Source organism: Saimiri boliviensis, chromosome 11 (assembly GCF_048565385.1).
Source record: "Saimiri boliviensis isolate mSaiBol1 chromosome 11, mSaiBol1.pri, whole genome shotgun sequence".
Classification (NCBI taxonomy): domain Eukaryota; kingdom Metazoa; phylum Chordata; class Mammalia; order Primates; family Cebidae; genus Saimiri; species Saimiri boliviensis.
In genome coordinates, this window is record NC_133459.1 from 39,421,044 (window position 1) to 39,435,427 (window position 14,384).

A 14,384-nucleotide genomic window follows, 5' to 3' on the forward strand; every position below is an offset into this window, starting at 1 on the left:
CTGAACTCATAAATTCTCCATACCCTGACTCTTCATCTGGAGACTACCATCCTGCCAGGTGTGGCACATGAGAGTCATATTAAACACCTTGATTTTCTTCTTCCCCAACCCCTCAAATAGCCAATCAAAGGTCAAGTCCTTTCAATGTTTCCTTGGCAATATCACCTCATCATTCGTATCCTCTTCCCTCCATTCTCATTGCTGCTGATGTGATGAGGCCTCACTCTCATTATATCTTGCCTAAACTATTGTGGAAGTCTCCATATGGTCATTTTGCAACCCCATTCCATCTTACTCTCTTTTCCAGATTGCTTTGAAGCATGGTTTTGATTATGTCACTATCTTTCGTAAAACCTTCTACCATTGGGAATATAAAATGCCACAGATGCTATGGAAAACAGTATGGTGGCTCCTCAAAACAAACAAACAAACAATTACACATAGAATTACCATATAATCCAGCAATTTCACTTATGGGCATATATCCCAAATAATTGAAAGTGGGGACTTCAACAGATATTTGTATATCAATGTCCACAGAAGCATCATTTATAGTAGCCAAAAGGTGAAAGTAGAATGGTGGTTACCAGAGGCTGGGGAAGAGGGGATAGGGCGTTAGTGCTTAATGTATACAGAGTTGCAGTATGGGGTAACGACAAATTCTGCTGACAGATGCACGTGAACAGGCTTAACATCACTGAAATGTACACTTAAAGATAGCTGAACTGTGTAAAAGCAAAACAAAGAACTTCTACCATTCACTTCCCATAGCAGAAAATAAAACCCAAGAGCCTTAATTTAACCATAATAATGTATCTTTCCGTATGATTCTTCTTCCATTCCCTCTTATTCTGTACTTCCTCAACTGATCCCTCGCTTCTTCTGTTTGCCCTAGTGGCTGCCTACACATGGCATGCTCTTCCCTAATTCTACTCATTTTTAAAGACCCAGTTCAAGGTTCACATCCTTGCAAGTCTTTCCCAAACTCCTGCTATTATTTCATACTAAGTGGAAGTAAGCGCTCTCTTTTTGAACTCCAGCAGCACATGAACTATACCTCTCTTTAGCGCTGCTTTTCTTTTAGGTCAAAGAAGGCACACAATGAGACAGACGGGTGTGGCTTAAGGAAGTCCAGCTGGCTGTCTAGACAGGTCCCGTTACAGTCCTAGAACCTTAAGGAATTTACCATGATACACGAACTGATCTTTAACCTTGCAAACTCAGAAACCTGATTTTAATAGTAAGCAGAGAGTTTAACTATTTCCTGGAGGTGGGGAAGGGGTGTCTTGTATTTGCTAAACTCACAGAAATTTTTCCGAAAAGAGGAATCCAACTGATCAGTTGCAATGAAAAATACAATTATCAAAAGAACTGGAATCCTCTAGGTGGCAGATCATTAATTCTGTCCCTATCACCAAGATGCTTGCTGGGTGAACATAGAGGAAAGCATGTTGATCTTAAGAAGCATTTTCAGCTGGTGCGGTGGCTCATGCCTGTAATCCCAGAACTTTGGGAGGCTGAGGTGGGCGGATCACAAGGTCAGGGATTCAAGAACAGCCTGATCAACATGGTGAAACCCCGTCTCTACCTAAAAATACAAAAATTAGCTTGGCGTGGTGGCGTGCATCTGTAATCCCAGCGACTTGGGAGGCTGAGGCAGGAGAATCACTTGAACCTGGGAGGTGGAGGTGAGCTGAGAGCGCACGATTGCACTCCAGCCTGGGTGACAGAGCCAGACTCCCGGCTAGGGATGGAGGGAAAGAAGCATTTCTCAGTGAGGCAGTCTGAGATATTCTCATCCACTACAGAGATGACATGGACAAGGAAATTCTAATGCTCAGTGGCTTAACTGATATGAGGCTTAGAGGGGCAATGGTTAGTGCTAGCCTTTGTGACTGCCTTGTTTTGGGTTGCCATGGCTGAGTAAGCCCTTTTGTTCACAGAATCTCTCTCCAAACAGGGTACAGAATGGCTGACAAGATTGATTAGGTTCCATTTATTAAATTACAATCTTACCTGACTTCTTGAGATTCTTCTCATATGACCTGGATCAGAGTATGGTTTTTTTGTTTGTTTTTTTAAGAAGTCTCACTCTGTCACTGAGGCTGGAGTGATTTTGGCTCACTGCAACCTCTGCCTCCTGGGTTCAAGTGATTCTCTTGCCTCAGCCACCCAAGTAGCTGGGACTACAGGAATGTGCCACCATCTCTAGCTAATTTTTGTATTTTTAGTAGAGATGAGGTTTCACCATGTTGATCAGGATGGTCTTCATCTCCTGACCTCATGATCCATCCACCTCTGCCTCATAAATGCTGGGATTACAGGCATCAGCAACTGTGCCTGGCCCAGAGTATGTTTTGTTTTTTGGTCATGTCTGTAAAAAAAGGTCTTGGCTTACCTCTACAGATAGCTAATTTCATGACTGCATTAGTCTGCTTAGCTAGCAGGTTATGCTGCAGTAACAACGAAAACAATCTCAGTGGCTTACAACAAAGATTTATTTATTGTCCACACAACATTCCATGTTATGTGTGTCAGTTGTGGCTCTGCACATCTTCATTCTGGGACAAAAGCTGAAGAGGTAGCTCTATTTAGGACATACTGCTCTTGTGTCAGAGGAAAGATAATACGGTGAAATCACAAGATAGCTCATAAATTTCTGTTGAGAAGTGATTCATGCCATTTCTACTCACATTTCACTGGTCAAAACAAGGCCAAACTTGATGACATTAGGGGGAGAAGTTTTTCACCCGAATCTCCTAGGGACAAGCTAGATAGCGAGGGCTTTAGAAAGGGAAGGGCAGAGACTATTGATAATACAGTCTACAGCAAGGACTAACATTAGGCTCATATGTACCAGTTGACTGTTAACAGTTACAGCATTGACTATTAAAATACTGAAATACTCTAGTATTGTCTGGTAAGTAGCTGCTGTACCTCCAGGACCCTAACTGGATTTCTAATTCTGCTTGTTCACTACTTGTTGTTAAATATATTTAATATCATTCTTGGCTAATTTCCCCTAATACGTAGATTTTTATTTATTTCTGAGGGCAACCCAATTTCCAGGCTCTTGGAAGAAAATGGACTGCAGACCCTAAGTGCGGTCAATACTTAATTACAACAATAATCACTCTTCCTACACATTTTTACATTTCTTTGGTAAGCATAGCATATGCAATAATTGCTCAATACATACTTGTAGAAAGACTTACCTAGCTTTTTTCCATTAGCTAATTTGTCTCTCTACAATCCCAACATACTATTTTACTGAGTCTCCCTGTTTATAATTTTACGCCGTTTCTGAAGTCTGAAAATGTCATTGTCATTATAATTTTTTTTTTTTTTTCCTGAGACAGGGCTTTGCACTATCACCCAGGCTAGAGTGCAGTGGCATGTTCATAGCTTACTGCAGTAACTTTTTTATAACACATTGCAATTTACAAAGCACTCTCACATTATTTCATTCACTCTCCCCACATTACCAAGAGTTAGGAATTAGATCTTTTTACAAATGAAGAAATTGAGACTCCCTGAAGTCAAGTGTCTTATAGTTAGGTTTTGTTCATTTATTCATCAAATATTTATTGAGTGCCTAAAGCGCGATTTATTTAAATTGAATTTGAAAACAATTTTCCTGAATTTAAGTTAAGGGTTTATTCCACTATGCTCAATTGCTTTATCACCAGGGTTATAAACCCACAGGGAGTAACAACAGTGTGTAGATTTTATTGAGGACCCATGCAACACGTGTCAGAAAAGCTCCAATGTCATTTGTAAACTTCAAGGTTACCATCAGCAGAGGCAGTCATTCCTCTCTGTGCTTGTTACCTCATGCACTAACTCTTACTGTACCTATAGGTTTTGAAGTTATTCGGATTAGGTTTTGACAGCTACTAGCTGTGGGGCTTTACTTAGATCAAGTTACTTAACCTTTTGAGCTTCAGTTTTATCATTGTGAAATGGATAAAATCCTGATGCCTTTGGACCAATGGAAATGAAAGAGATAATTGAAAAAGTCCATGCTCATTGTAGCTGTGGTTTTCAACTGCGTGATAAAGTTTTAAAATCTGCATTCAAACGAGAACAACGTCTATGTCGAAGTAAAGCTACCGGCTATTCTTGCTAAGTACTGTTCTTTATTCTGGAGGGTATCACTTTACAGTTTGGTGTCAAATGCTCTCTTTTATGAATTTAAGGCGCCAGTAGCTGTCTACCTGAACAGCATGCTTAATCTGGCATGCCAAGTCGACCTTCATCCTCCAGTTCTCCCCAAATTAAAAACACAAATACACACACACGTCCCTACTTATTTCCAAAAACTCAAGCTCGCACCAAAGAGAGTCACAAGGATAGAAAGCTCAGTGGAGGTCACCGGGCAACGCCTCCAGATCCCCCGAAAGGGGGTGGGGTCAAAACTCTCACATCTCATTCGGTCTCACTGTCCTCGCCCCTTCCCAATTCTCGCGAGACTTCAAGCAGCTCAGCTTCTGCGTGCAGCACGACACTGAGTGTCTAGGCCCAGGGAGGGGGAGGGGAAAAGGGGAGACCGTGCAAACGGCGTGGCCGCCATCTTGTTTGTGCCCCCGCTTCGCGCGCGCTCCGTTCTCCGTGACGCACGCTTTCCCCTTCCTTCCGCCGTGCCTGGGCCTCTGCATTGCCCGACTCCGCAGGAGCGCGGGGGCGGTTCCTGCTCTTCCTGGACTCCCGAGCAAAGGCGTGTGAGTGTGCGGGAGCTTCCGTACGAGGGAGGGTGAGAGGGGAGTAGCGGGGGGAGGGGCAGCGCTTCCCTCCGCCGGAGACCTCACTTCCTCGCGCGGCCGCTGCTGTAGCTCGGTCCGGCCTGCACGCCGCCATGTTGTGTTCTCGCCAGCCCCGACGCTGTCGTCCCCGCCGCCGCGCTCGTGGGGTCCGTGCGCCTCGTCGGCCCGGCCCGCGGGCTTTCTCCCATTGGCGGAAGGCGACGGCGGGGGGGCTCGCTCGTGATTGGTTGGTGGCGGGGAGGCCGCGGACCTGGCACCTTATTGGTCGCGCCGGCTCCGGCCTAGGGGGTGATGAAGGAATCTGAGGCTGCGGGATGCGCGCGTCTGGGTCTAGGGCGGTGGGGGCAATGACCCCTGCGGCGCAGGCGTGGGGTTGCGGCGGGGGTGCGAGCCTAGCGGCCTTAAGGGGGGAAGAGAGGATGATGGCCTGGCAGGTGCTTTGGGGGTAACCTGGGCTATGGCCTGGAATGGGGGACATTCACTTTCATAGATGCTTTTCCTGATACATGTATAGCCCAACATGGGGATGTGCTGGCCCACAGGGTTCCAGGCCTGGAGACACCGAAACCCAAGTGACCAGCTGAGAGGATCCTCGAGATCCAGGGGTGCTAGTGTGACCCAGTTTGGAAGTGGCCCTGAAGTCCACGGTGTGAGTGTATGGTATAGGGAAAAAGGCATCAGGACTAGGGGCATAGATGAAAGGTAGAATCAGATCAGGGATTTTGCTGGAGAGTGTAAGCATTTAAATACTGAGGTTTTGACCTCGGATGTGATGTGAGGAGCAAGTAAACCGAGAAAGGGATCCTATTGATAGTTGTGTTCTGTCCGAGGCTAGGAAGCATAGCATTAAGTAGTGTCAGATTTACAGTGAGGAAGTCTGATGTAGGAAGCATTTTAAGGAACATTTTCAGACTTGGGGAATGTATTAATAGAGCAATTGTAGATTATTGAGTCTCAGGACCATGCAGCTAGTTTTGAGATGTTGTATATGAAATTTGCTGCTCTGGCTGGGCATGGTGGCTTACGCCTGTAATCCCAGCACTTTGGGAGGTTGAGGCGGGCGGATCACCTGAGGTTGGGAGTTCGAGACCAGCCTGACCAACATGGAGAACCCCCGCCCCTCCGTCTCTACGGGCGTGGTGGCGCATGCCTGCAATTCCAGCTACTTGGGAGGCTGAGGCAGGAGGATCCCTTGAACTTGGGGGCGAGTGGGTGGGGGACGGAGCTTGCGGTGAGATTGAGCCATTCCTCTCCGGCCTGGGCAACAAGAGTGAAACTGCGTCTCCCCCCCCCAAAAAGAGAAAATTTGCAGCGGCTCTAGGGAGGATACAGGTCATAGCTGAATTTCCAAAGCTACATTAGCAAATATTAGGTACTTGGTAGTTACTTGTTGAGTAAATACTGTTAGATTCCTCTTTAAGGGGAAAGGAGCTAGCCAGAAATTTTGGATCTTGGTTTTATTTCCTTGTATACGTGCCTAAAAAGTATACTCACTCCCATGTGTACTTTGATGTTTTATTTGTTTTTTCTTTTCTTTTTGACAGACTCTGGCTCTGTCACCCTGCCTGGACTCCAGTGGTGCAGTCTTGGCTCACTGAGATCCTTGGCCTCTCGGGGTTAAGCAATTCTCCACCTCAGCCTCCCGAGTAGCTGGGATTACAGGTGCCCGCCACCACGGCCAGCTAATTTTTTAATTTATTTTTTGGTATTTTTAGTAGAGACAGGGGTTTCGCCATGTTGGCCGGGCTGGTCTTGAACTCCTGACCTCAGGTAATCCACCTACGTTGGCCTCCCAAAGTGCTGGGATTACAGGTGTGAGCCACCATGGTCCGCCTGTTTGTTTTTTCAAATAAGCAGTGCTTTTTCAAATAAGCAGCTCCAAACAAAAAAAAGTCAATGGATGGCTTCTTGAGGAACAGGACTTGTCAACACTTTCTGGTTCGTATTCCGAGATTTTTATTCCTCTTAGAGTCGTTCCATTCAACTTGTTGGGGATTTGTTCCTTTTCCCCTGAATCTTAATCATAGTTATTATATTGCTTTACATTTGCTCCTCCCAATATGTGAGGGCCGTGGAAACACCTTTATGTTAAACCTGTGTTTCCCTAATTTGTTTTTCCTTGTTTTTGTTAGGTTGTCCTTTTAGCTTTGGTTGTTACTCTTCTGTTTTCATACCAAATTCAAGAAACTTCCATGGTTTTCAAATTTATTCAGTTTTTTATGAATGCAACTAAAGTTTCTGGAGAAGGGAATTGATAATAGAGGAAGATAATTGGTATTTTGGGGCACATTTTAACACCAGTAGGTAGGCATTATCATCCCAATATTGCAGATGAGGAAACTGAGAATCAGAGAGGTTAAGTAGCTTGTCTAGTGTCACTCATTAAGTGGTTGTGCTGGAATTCAAACCCAGGTTGCCTGATGCCAAAGCCTGTAATTTTATCTGCTACCTTATGCTATCAGCATAAACCTGACTGATCAAACTTCCAGATAATTTTATATTTCCAAGTGGATCATCTACTTTGATTTCTGGGTGTTAAGAGTATATTAAATGGAAAACTATAATTTGTAAGAATTTGTTGTGCTGCTTAAGTATTCAGACCACAGAATTGTAACTACATAGAATATGGGTTCTTCAGCTAGGTATTGAATCATATCCCTTGGTTTCTACTGTGTAAAGGAAGATTTACAAAGTAAACTGCTGCGTTTTTCCTGAACCCAGCTAGATAATGGGGAAAAATATGTACAGAAACTTGAAATATCTGCATTCGTTAAAACCAGGTTTCAGAACATATTGCAGATAGTCTTTCTGTATACGAAAGTAATTTATGCCAAGCAGTGAGGAACTACTACATGCATAGTGTAAAGAGCTCAGTGGAGAGGTTTTCCAAACATCACCAGTTCCTTAGGGTGTCTCTGAATACCAGGACCTATTCAAAGGCCTAGTGCTTTCTTCAGACTGTGGGATATTGATTGTAGGATATGCTTATCATGAACAATGTGTAAAATTAAGACTGGATGGGACAGAATATTTGCAGTTCCAATTTTGCATGGAAACCTTTGAATCAGGTTTTGAGGGGAGACCAGTGAGTTGGAGGTCTTAATTGCCTTATGTCTTGATGTGCTTAGTTGAAGCCCTCCCTCATCTTTATTTGCAGTAACATTTCACGTGGAAGATAGAGGCAAAGCTACAAATGAAAATAGGGTTTGCCATGCGTTTTGTACATTGGTCATTTCAGCCTCCTTTGGCTCCGTCATCAAGTTAACCAAATATGAAGAATGGTGTAGATCTGTAACTTAGTTTCTTTTTTACTGAGGCTAGCCAAAGTGAGAAAAATGAGTGTATATGTATACAGTACCTTTACTATTCAGCGGGCATTTCTGGAGCAACCTGCCCTTCAACATTGTTGGTCACCTTCATTCCATGTTAGCCCCTTACACCCATGGCCATCTTGTTATCACCTGGAGTTGACTACTCTAAAAATCTTTAACTCTCAGGAAATCTCAGTAGGTCTGAGTTTATATTTAAAACTTGTGAACCTCAGCTGCTGCTTTTTTGGGGGATGGAGTCTCTTTCTGTCACCCAGTGGTACAATCTTGGCTCACTGCAACCTCCACCTCTTGGGTTCAAGTAATTCTGCTGCCTCAGCCTCCTGAGTAGCTGGAATTACAGGCGTGCACCACCACATCCAGCTAATTTTTGTATTTTTAATAGAGACAGTTTCACCATGTTAGCCAGGATAGTCTCGAACTCCTGATGTTGTGATCCACCTGCATTGGCCTCCCAAAGTGCTGGATTACAGGCATGAGCCACTGCGCCCGGCCTCAGTTTCTTCTTCAAAGCAGAAATCATACCATGCTTTATACTTTATAGGCTGTGTCCATGTCATCTTAATTCTTGTGACAAATAATTCTGTTATCTCATTTATACTATACACTTTGTCTTTGGTCAAAACTACAAGAGGCTGGATGTGGTGGCTCATGCCTGTAATCCCAGCATATTGAGAGGCTGAGGCGAGTGGATCACTTGAGGTCAGGAGTTCAAGACCAGCCTCACACATGTGATGGAACCCTGTCTCTACTAAAAATACAAAAATTAGCTGGGCATGGTGGTTGTCACATGTAATCCCAGCTACTTGGAAGCTGAGGCGGGAGAATCGCTGGAACTCAGGAAGCGGAGGTTGTAGTGAGCTGAGGTTGTGCTGCTGCATTCCAGCCTGGGCGACAGAGCAAGACTCAGTCTCCAAACAAAATAAAAATCCCGCCGGGCGCGGTGGCTCAAGCCTGTAATCCCATTGGGAGGCTGAGGCGGGTGGATCACGAGGTTAAGAGATCGAGACCGTCCTGGTCAACATGGTGAAACCCCGTCTCTACTAAAAATACAAAAAAATCAGCTGGGCATGGTGGCACGTGCCTGTAATCCCAGCTACTCAGGAGGCTGAGGCAGGAGAATTGCCTGAACCCAGGCAGCGGAGGTTGCGGTGAGCCGAGATTGCGCCATTGCACTCCAGCCTGGGTAACAAGAGCAAAACTCCGTCTCAAAAAAAAAAAAAATTCCAAAACTACTAGAGAATATTTTACGAGGTATTTTTATCCCCTTTTTATTTTCAGAGAAATGGAGGCAAAGCGAAATGAGGATTCAGACCACAGGATTGTAACCATATGTAGGGTCAACCCATCTATGCTAGGGAGCTATGTGGGGGCGTCTTTTTTTTTTTTTGCGCGGGGGTGACAAAGTCTTGCTCTGTCATCCAGGCTCGAGTGCAGTGATGCAATCTCGGCTCACTGCAATCTCTGCTTCCTGGGTTCAAACAATTCTCCTGCCTTGGCCTCCATAGTAGCTGGGATTACAGATGTGCATCACCACACCCAGCTAATTTTTTTTTAATTTATTTTTTTGAGACAGAGTCTTGCTCCGTCTCCAGGTGACAGACTGGAGTGCAGTGGCGCAATCTGCAACCTCCACTTCCCAGGTTCAAGCAATTCTCCTGCCTCAGTCTCCTGAGTAGCTGGGACTACAGGCACGCACCACCACGTCCAGCTAATTTTTGTATTTTTAGTAGAAACGGGGTTTCACTATGTTGGCCAGGATGGTCTCGATCTCTTGACCTTGTGATCTGCCTGCCTTGGCCTCCCAAAGTGCTGGGATTACAGGCGTGAGCCACTGTGCCCCGCCCAGCTAATTTTTATATTTTTAGTAGAGACTGGGTTTCACCATGTTAGGCTGGTCTTGAACTCCTGACCTCAGGTGATCTGCCCCCTTTGGCTTCCCAAAGTGCGAGGATTATAAGGGTGAGCCACTGTGCCTGGCCAAGCTATGCAGGGTTTGTTTTTGAGGTAATTTTGAAATTTACATCTTTTAGTTCAAAGGTACTGAGTCACTAAGGATCCATGAATCAAATGCAAGAATAATATAATTACTACTTCTGTTGAGTGCTTACATTGTACCAGCTAGGATGTAAATGTATTATGTACGTTTATCCTCATACACTATGAGGTGGACAATATAGCTACCCTCATTTTTACATGTGGGGAAACTGAAGAGTTAAGTAATTTGCTTAAGGTCTCACAGCCTGAAAGTAGCAGAGCCCAGATTTCACACACAGATTTGTAATTCTTTTTTTTTTTTTTTTTTTTTTTTTTTTTTTTTTTTTGAGACAGAGTCTGGTACTGTCACCCGAACTGGAGTGCAATGGTACGATCTTGGCTCACTGCAACCTCCGCCGCCTGGGTTCAAGCGATTCTCCTGCCTCAGCCTCCCGAATAGCTGGGATTACAGGTGCCTGCCACCACCTCCGGCTAATTTTTTGTATTTTTAATAAAGACGGGGTTTCACTGTGTTGGCCAGGCTGGTTTTGAACTCCTGACCTCATTTGGTTTGCCCGCTTTGGCCTCCCAAAGTGCTGGGATTACAGGCATGAGCCATAGATTTGTAATTCTTAATTCTTTGTAAGTGAAGCCCTTACTCTTAAGCACTGTGTCGACATCATAGAATATTTTGGGAAAAGAGGCTGGGCACGGTGGCTCATGCCTGTAATCCGAGCACTTTGGGAGGCCGAATCAGGCAGATCACCTGATGTCAGGAGTTTGAGACCAGCCTGCCCAATGTGGCGAAACCCCCCTACTAAAAATACAAAAAATTTAGCTGGCGCGGTTGTGGGTGCCTATAATCCCAGCTACTTGGAAGGCTAAGGAAGGAGAAGAATCACTTGAACTGGGGAGAGAGAGAGAGATTGCAATGAGCCAAGGTTGCACCACTGCATTCCAGCCTGGGAGACAAGAGTGAAACTGTCTTAAGGAAAAAAAAACCCAGAATATTATGGGAAAAGAAAAAAGTCTTGGCATCTTAGCTCAGGAAGTGAGTTTAAGTTCTTTCAGGCGTGTCCTTTGTGCTGAGACTCTAAAAGAGTGAGATGACCTTGACAGGGTGACTTGGCTATGCAAGGGCAGAGCCGAATCTTGCCCAGTTCACTGTATTTCCACACAGGTGTTCATTCCACTGGTTAGCATTGCCTGTCCAGTAGAAGCATTGACTTGATGGCAGAGATGACTTTAAGTGACAAGTTTATTTCATTCTTGGGAGTCAGAATGGCAGAAGACATTAGTAGGGTCACAGATGACCTTCTTGAGGTTCATACTGGCCTCAGGCATATAATCAGGAAGAACATTCCTTAGCTAGTAAGTTATTCTTTTCTGTTCTGTTTCTTGTTCTCAGAGGAAACCGGTTGTGAGTTATCTGATGTCTTACAGCCTCTCTTTTCATTTTGTTTATTCAGTTTTTCATGCATGCACTGTCACAATTTAGGAAGGCTCCAAGGTCATTTTAGTGTTTTCTTACAGAGACTCAAAGCACTCAACATAATTTAAGGAGATTAATTGTGGGAGGAAATGGATTTTTAAAACTTTGGCCAAAAAGTGCCTTTGGGAGGGGACAGTATTAGTTGCTGATTGGAGTTAGACCCAGGGAAGAATTCTGTCTGCAATGCGTTTACCCTATCTGTGTGCTGGGGCAGGCTCTTGTTTTTCCCTCTGTAAAATAATGGCAATAATACCAACCTTATACGGTAGTTAAGAGAAATGAATATAATAGTGTGTGGTAGATGTCTGTCACTTAGTGGACCTAAATAAGTGAGAGAACACATTTTCATTTTAGAACAGCATAAAATCTGTCCTTTCAGCCAGTTACAGCTTTCTTGATGGGCGGGGGGAGGCCTTTTGTAATTATATGCTCTGTTATATACAGAAAGATTTCTATATGGGGGAACAACCACTTGACATGAAAGACATAACCTAATTTAGTTGTGCTGTTGTGGTTTAGGAGCTGACTTTCAGTGGATCAGTGTGAGGTCAGTCTTAACTTGTGAATGCACAAAGTAGTAGGATCGTTTGTTTCAGGGAAAGGTTGTTTCCTGATCTCTTTTGTTGATCCCCGAGTGTTGAGTGGTAATGATTGCAGTGTGATGAAAACTTTTTCATATTTGACAAATAGCACTGATGATTAAAGTCAGAACAACCAATGTTTTCATTCTGACCGGAGGGAGAGATTTGCATTATAGTCATTTAAAATTTTTCTAACAGTAGAAATTACCAGTTGAGGTAGGATTGTTAGTGTGGTTTGTGTGATTTGTAGTCCCTTGAGTAACGTTTTCTTTGAAGTAAGCAGGAAAAAAGCATTGTGGAATGGTTCAGGAAAAATCTCTCTGCCTGCAGAAAATTTTGCCAGTTTGCAGGAATTGTTGCACCCTTCCCACACTTCTCCATGTTTTAGTAGTTACGTACCTGATAGCAGTGAGACAGCACCTGTAGTCATTTTCAGTATTGGGGTTGTATTTTCCATTTCAGTATTTTCAGATCTGCAGATAGATTACTTGTAAATTCACTACTTTCTTTTATACAGTGAGGATTTTATATTGTATAAACTTGTAGTTTAGAGAGCGGTACTAGAGTTTAATATTTGCACTTGAATGTTTCCAGTAGAGTACGTTTAAATTGAAATACCCATGTCTGGCTGGTTGCGGTGGCTCATGCCTGTGATCCCAGCGCTTTGGGAATATGAGGTGGGCTTACTAAAAATATAAAAAATTAGCCAGGCATGGTTGCAGGCACCTGTAGTCCCAGCTACTTGGGAGGCTGAGGCACGAGAGTCACTTGAATTCGGGAGGCGGAGGTTGCAGTGAGCCGAGATCGTGCTGCTGCACTCCAGCCTGGGTGACAGAGTAGGATTCCCTCTTCAGAAATGCAAACAAACAAACAAACAAACAAACAAAAATCCATGTCCAAGGTACTATATATAAGATGTCCTGTTTAAATGAATACCTTTTATTTGTTTATTTATTTACCAGAGTCTTGCTCTGTCACCCAGGCTGGAGTGCAGTGACACAATCTTGGCTTACTGCAATCTCTGCTTTTTGGGTTCAAGGAATTCTCCTGCCTCAGCTTCCCCAGTAGTTGGGACTACAAGTGTGTGCCACCACACCTGGCTAATTTTTGCATTTTTTATAGAGGCAGGGTTTCACCAGGTTGGCCAGGCTGGTCACGAACTCCTGACCTCAGGTGATCCGCCTGCTTCAGCCTCCCAAAGTGCGGGAATTACAGCACCTAGCCTGAATAGCCTTCATTTAAAGTCAATAGTATATCCTTAATAAATAGGATTTAATAATTGTCCTATCCTTAAATACATTCATGAGTATGAACCATAGTGATCTTGAGTAGTGTTTCAGTTAGAGGAATGAGATGACTCATAGGAAATGATAATTAAGAGTATAGAATATTTTGTATCATGTCATTGGCTTAAATATGTGAGTTACTGAAGGTTTTCACAATCCCTGATTTCTGTTACCCTTGGCCTCCAGAGCTGTAAATTGTCCAGTGATCACTATGAAGTGAGATTCTTTGCCCAGCGTTAAGAAGATATATCCCTTTGACATTGGCAAGATCTGTTCATTTTAAAAGGAAGAGAGAAAGGGTTAATAAAGTCTATATTATCTGCACAGTTGACATCCTTGTCATTTTAAACTGTTTTAAAAATTATTACTGTACCCTGAAGGTAAGTAGTATAGAATTTGCTCATTATGAAATGACAAAGTTGGAGCCTTTTAAGAAGCCAAGCATGGTTGGTTGGCAATCATTTAGGAGGCAAAGGATTGCTATTTATGGTGGTATTTAATGTCATTTTCAGTAGTACTAAGTTAAAAAGGAAAACGCCGTAATGTGTGTAAAACTCTAACCATTTTGGAAAGTTGTCAGAGTATACTTTCCTGTAGCCTTTTTACTCCACTAAAATTTGTAAGTTGGTTTAGAGCAGCATTTTCCAAGCTGTTCCACTGAACATTAGTTCTGTGTTGTGCTAATCAGTGTCCTTTGGGAATAAGAAAAGGATCCTTGACAAAATCATGGCCAAAGTGAAATGCCTTTCTTTATCGCAGAATTATTATTCAGAGCCTTGGTGCTTATGTGCCTGTGACTCTTCAAGAGGAATATGCATTATGCAGTGTTACTCAGACTTACTTGGTCATGGACTGCTGTTTGTGAGAACACCTAATAAACGTTTCATGTTATGACTGTCGTGTAGAGGAGCCCAGTTGAGCAGTTCTGGTAAAGTCTATGAATAAAAAATGAATCA

General features: G+C 43.6%; 1 protein-coding gene across 4 annotated transcripts in view; it reads left to right on the top strand.

The window, feature by feature from the left end:
* Positions 1-4,455: 4,455 nt before the first annotated feature.
* Positions 4,456-14,384, top strand: part of NFYC (nuclear transcription factor Y subunit gamma) — an 83,133-nt gene continuing 73,204 nt past the window's right edge. For 2 of the 4 annotated variants that reach the window (XM_074380608.1, XM_010347527.3), the window contains exon 1: positions 4,456-4,721. The gene's annotated coding sequence lies outside the window, so the exon portion shown is untranslated. The remainder of the gene's footprint in view (positions 4,722-14,384) is intronic. The other 2 variants (XM_074380609.1, XM_010347530.2) reach the window with 2 other exon arrangements.